General features: G+C 36.7%; 1 non-coding gene across 1 annotated transcript; it reads right to left on the bottom strand.

The window, feature by feature from the left end:
- Window positions 1-655: 655 nt before the first annotated feature.
- Window positions 656-763, bottom strand: LOC131178175 (small nucleolar RNA R71). Its single transcript, XR_009147307.1, has one exon. It is a non-coding gene; the product is annotated as a small nucleolar RNA R71 (small nucleolar RNA).
- Window positions 764-6,000: the final 5,237 nt, after the last annotated feature.

A 6,000-nucleotide genomic window follows, 5' to 3' on the forward strand; every position in this document is an offset into this window, starting at 1 on the left:
TATCTTTGTTATCTTTTCATTTTGTATTTGTTTGTTCTTTTTCAGGTACTTTTAATCTTTTATGAGAAGAGCTAGAAGCACAAGTGACACATCTTTATTGTTCAATCCTGAAATTGAGAAATTTTGTAAAGCCAACAAGAAAGAAACCAGAAAAAGAAAAGAAGCATTGAGAGAAACTGAATTAGAAGCGCACATGGTGTTAAAGAATCGTAATTGGCGGTAATCTTGGAAATGATCGAAACAATGAAAATGCAGCCCAAGGTGAAGAGGTTGTAAATGCTAATGTGCCTAGGGGAAGTATGATGGATCATGCTTTTCCTCGTTTTGATGACTTGAGAGAGAGCATAGCAAGACCAAGAATTGATGCAAATAGTTACAAGATGGATTTTGGAGTACTACAAATGATTCAGAATTCTCAATTCGGAGGTCATCCTTCAGAAAATCCACACACACATCTAAAGAAATTTGCTATGATCTGTGACATGCAAAAACAACCTGGAGTGTCTGATGATGCAGCAAGATTGAAGCTATTCCCATTCTCTTTGAAAGATAGAGCATTGGATTGGCTTGATTCTTTACCTCATAACTCCATCACAAATTGGGAGCAACTCACTGATGCATTTCTTGCACAATACTTTTCACCTGGAAAAACTCAAGAGTTGAGGAATCAAATGATTGCTTTTAGACCAAGAGAAGATGAGACTCTTTATGAGTCATGGATGAGATGGAAGGAGTTGGAGAGACAATGTCCACATCATGCCATTCCTAAATGGATGATAAACCAGAATTTTTACACAAATATCACTCCTGCTATCAGAGGAATCATTGATGCTCAAACTGGAGGGGAATTCATCATTAAGCATGAAGATGAAGCTTATGAGTTGTTAGAGAAAATAGCAAAGAATACTCATCTTTGGAGTAGTCCAAGAGGACCAGCTCCAACTCAAAAGAGGCAAGCTGCTAGAATGTATGAGCTTGATCCATTCAACATGATCAATGCCAAATTTGATGCACTCACTAATGTCCTTCCTAAGAAAATGGAGGATTTAAGTATGCTAGTCAGTTTATCATCATGTTCTGGAAGTTCTCAAAAAGTTACTTATGCAGAAGGAACAATGAGCTGTGGAGTAGATTATCCTTCATATGCTTGGAGGAATTATCCTAATTTTTCATGGGAGAATCAGCAAAATCAAGCTTCAACTCAGAACTTTCCGCCACAACAACAAGGGCATCAATACCAACAACCTTGGCAACCACCACCTAGTTTTCAGCAAAAGAATGCAAATCCTGCACCTCTACCAAAACAGCAAGAACAAAGTTCCACCACAAAGGCTTTATTACAACAAATTCTTGCTAATCAAACTAAGCGTGATGAAGAGATGAGAGAGATGAAAGCAAGGCTGGAACAAATGCAAACACACAATAGGATGCTAGAAAATCAGATTGCACAACAAGCACGATCATCAAGTACCAAATCTATGGGGAAACTTCCTAGTCAAACAGAAAATCCAAGGGAGCAATGTCATGCCATCACACTGAGGAGTGGTAAAATAGTGCATACTGAAAAGAGTGAAAAAGTTGAGAAGAGTGAAAAAGTTGAGAAGAGAGAAAATGAGAAAGATGTTGAGAGAGATGAAAAACAAAATAGTGAAAAAGGGAGTGCAAGAAAAGGTAAAGAGGAGGTTGGAGAGAAAGAAGAGAAATATATACCTCCAGAGCCTTACAAGCCACAGCTTCCCTTTCCACAGAGATTTCAAAAAGCCAAGATTGATAAGCAATTTGGGAAGTTCTTAGAGGTTTTAAAGAAGCTATATATAGATGTGCCTTTTATTGATGCTCTTTCCCAAATGCCTTCTTATGCTAAGTTTTTGAAAGAAATTCTCTCAAACAAAAGAAGACTTGAAGATTATGAGATCAGAGCCTTAATGCAAATGCATATCCTCCAAAGGAAACTTCCTCCAAAGCTCAAGGATCCAGGGAGTTTTTCAATTCCATGCCACATTGGGGAATCATGTTCTATAAAAGCTTTATGTGATTTAGGGGCTAGTGTAAGCCTTATGCCCCTCTCCATCTATGAGAAGCTCAACATGGGAGATCTTAAGCCAACCCACATTTCTCTTCAGTTAGCTGATAGATCAATTAAGTATCCTGAAGGGATTTTAGAGAATGTGCCTCTGAAGGTTGGGAAATTCTATATACCTGTTGACTTTGTCATTTTGGACATGGAAGAGGATTCTAATATCCCAATCATTTTGGGGAGGCCTTTTCTAACTACAGCTGGTGCTTTGATTGACGTGAAAGGTGAAAAGCTTACTCTCAGAGTCGGAGAGGATCATTTAGTCTTCAACATTGGCAATGATAAGAAGAAACAACATGAAGATGCAGACTCTTGTTTGAGAATTGATATAATTGATGAATTAGTAAAAGAGCACTCTAGAAAGAGATATCCGAAGGCTTCTCTTGAAAGTTGTCTTATCCATGAAGGGAGTATCAATGATGAAAATCCAAAAGAGGCTGCATTTGCACAACATTTGAATAGTAATCCACCTTGTCCCATGGCACCAATCTTTCAAGTTGAACAAGTGGAGAAAAGTGAGGTCAAGCAACCATCTCTCAAAGAAAAAGATACACCAAAGGTTGTCAAGAAAGAAATGGTCGGATTTTTAGACAAAGCAACAAGGATCTTCTCATGTGATGGAAAGAAAATGAAGTATAGATTCATTGAAGCACCTATTGGAAACAGAGGCAATAAATTCCAATTTCAGCCACCATGAAACATGAAAAGAGTCCAGCTAAGGACTATAAATTAGCCCTCTTGGGAGACACCCCAAGTTCTTTTATTTTGCTTTTGTTGATTTACTTTTATTTACATTGCTTTTGTTTTTATCTTAAATCTCCCCAAATTCAATTTTTGACATTGTTGAATCTTGCCCTTTGTAGATGTATTTCAATGGAGAAAGGTTGGTGAACTGCTGGGGAGTGATTCTTAACTTGAAAATTTTATCCTTCAAACTCTCCCAAAAACTGATTGGTTTTTCTTTGCATAACTGTGTGGGGCATCATATCTGGTTTATGCAGAGGAAAAATGACATTTTGCAGCAAGGAAGGGTCTGCAGCAGATTACTTATGTTCTTGGTGAGGTTGGGTGTGTAACTTTTTAATATTTGTGCTTATAAGGTTAATATGGTGGTAAGTTGGTCATCTTTGTAGTTTTGAGCTTATTTGGGTTGTGGAATTCAAGGTGGACATATTGCATTTTCTTGGCATAACTTGGAGAGTTCATTTCATCATTTGTGGATAGATGCAACTTTATGCAGGTTTTATTGAGTTTTTATTGTGCTAAATGTTGATTTGCAGAATTTGAGTCAAAATGGCATGGTTCACAAAGGCCTTTTATGCAGGATCCATTTCTACAAGCTTGTGTGATGAAATTTTGATGGACTTTGTATATATTGATGTGTTTTTGGTGAAAATTTCTCATGGTTTATGCTTCATAGAATTATATTTCTTCATTCTAGGGTATTTTTCACACTTGCAAATCATTTTCAGTTGTAATCTCATTCTTGTTGAATTGTGCATAAGTAACTGCATAGCTTATGCAGCTTTTAGATCACAAATTTTGCCATTTTCTCACCCTGCTAAAAACTGCATAAGAATGTGCATAGCTTATGCAATCCTGCATAACCACAATTCTTGCCATTTTTCATCTCTATTGCAAAGTGCATAAGAAGAGTGCATAGCTTATGCAATTCTGCATAGCCTCATTTTGTCAAATTTCATATCTGTCAAAACTTGCATAAGTGAGTGCATGACTTATGCACGTTTGCATGACTTCAAATTCTGCATTTTCTCTCTCTGCCGAGACCTGCATAAGGAGAGTGCATAACTTATGCACTTCTGCATGACCGAGCTTCCCAAAAACCAAAACCTGCCGAGAGGTGCATAAGCAAGGTGCATAGCTTATGCACAACTGCATGACCACATTTTCCAAACACCAAAACCTGCCGAGACTTGCATAAGCAGGGTGCATGACTTATGCACTTCCGCATAACCACCAACTCTGAATTCCAAAACCTGCCGAGAGGTGCATAAGCAGGGTGCATGACTTATGCACTTCTGCATGACCACACTCCCTAAAAGCCAAAACCTGCCGAGACCTGCATAAGGACAGTGCATAGCTTATGCACTTCCGCATAACCACACTCTCCAAAAATCAAAACCTACTGAGACCTGCATAAGGAGAGTGCATGACTTATGCACTTTTGCATAAGCTATTTCTCTGAAGTCCAAAACAAGCCGAAACTTGCATAAGTTAGTGCATAAGCTATGCACTCCTGCATAATCAGTTTTTCATACCTTTTTATCACCCACCTAAACATGCATAAGAAAGTACATAAGTTATGCACAACTCACTTTTCACTTATGCAGTTTTTACACATGCCCTGTTCAAATCAAAATTTGTTTTCGGCACCATTTTCCCACCTCCACCTCGCGATATTCCTGTTCACTCCTTTTTCCCCCCACGTCAATTTGCAGCACTTTATGGCACTCATGCAGAACCGCACAGCTTATGCACCCTCCTTATGCACCTATTCTCGACAAAGACTTTATTCTCGCATAACCTGTGTGCAAACTTTATGCATCCCCATTATCTCTTGAATTCTCATCCGCTCTATACTGTAACTCTTTCTTTTTGCTCTTAAATTTCACAATTCCTGGTAATTATTATTTGCTTTGAGTTTTGATAATGCACTGCTTGAGACATTGAGGACAATGTCTAATTTTGAGTTTGGGGGTGCACATTTTGATTTTTGCTACATTTTTCACATTTTGAGTATAGAAACATCTCATCCCATTCCATTTACATATATTGTAAATATTTTACATATACATCCATACATACATATACATTACACATTTACACACACATTATTCACCACTTAGAATTGTACACATTGCACACAATTAGACTTCCTTCATTTAGTTAATGCATTACTCATTTTTAGGAATCATGCATCATGCATTAAAATCTTTTGCCAAATCCCTTGAGTATTGAAAAGTTGCCTATGAGAGTGATTTGACTTACCTTTAGTTGGGTTTGTGGATTGAAAGTTTCCTAAGAGATGCAAGGTTTTGAAGTGTCTATCCCTTGCCTATATCTTCTTAGCCAAAAAGCCACCCAACTAGTCATTTGGAGATGGAAGTGTTTAGAGGGAGTTATTGGATATAAGGTAGTCAAATGATGTCTCACCAATCCTAGAACAAATTTTCTAAACCTTTCAAGGCGAAATACCAGCTTGTACTTGAAAAGAGAGATGATTAGGCATTCTTTGATTTAAACCTTCTCATTTTAAACCTTTGGCCCTTTTCCTAATTAAAATTGACCATTGCAAACCCTTTTGAGCTTTTTTGTGCCTAATTTTTCTTGAAACCCTTATTACTACCTAGCCAATGAACCAAACACTCCAACCCTTTTCATGAGAATAATTATTTATAACATTAGGTACATATTCAAAAAAAAAATAATGAGTTAAAAAAAAAAAGAGAAAAGAAAAAAATGCAATAAAAGGGAGAAGAAATGCTTGTCACCTTGTAAAAGTGTTAGTATATGTGCTTTTCACCATTGTCATTCAAAATGAAAGAAATCCACCCAAAGTATTAAAAGAAATGAGTTTGGGGGTGGCAAATTTAAGGGACAATCATCAAAAGAAAATGTAAGATACAAGTTTAAAGAATCAAAATGTCCCTCCATTTATATGTGTTTTGTAAACTATGCTAGCACTTGACAATCCTCATTGTGTATTTCACTCTCCCACATATAAAAAATATTAAAAAAAAGAGAGAAAAAAATATATATAATAAAATAAAAAATGTACCTTATGTTTCAAAAATTGGAAATATTCTCATGCTTTAAATCCTTTTTATCCATTTTTCTTCTTAGCCTCATTTTGAACCCCAAGGCCTCATTAAATCCCTAAAAAGACCTTTGATCTCTTGATA

The sequence above is a fragment of the Hevea brasiliensis genome, chromosome 2, assembly GCF_030052815.1.
Source record: "Hevea brasiliensis isolate MT/VB/25A 57/8 chromosome 2, ASM3005281v1, whole genome shotgun sequence".
NCBI classification, from domain to species: Eukaryota; Viridiplantae; Streptophyta; class Magnoliopsida; order Malpighiales; family Euphorbiaceae; genus Hevea; species Hevea brasiliensis.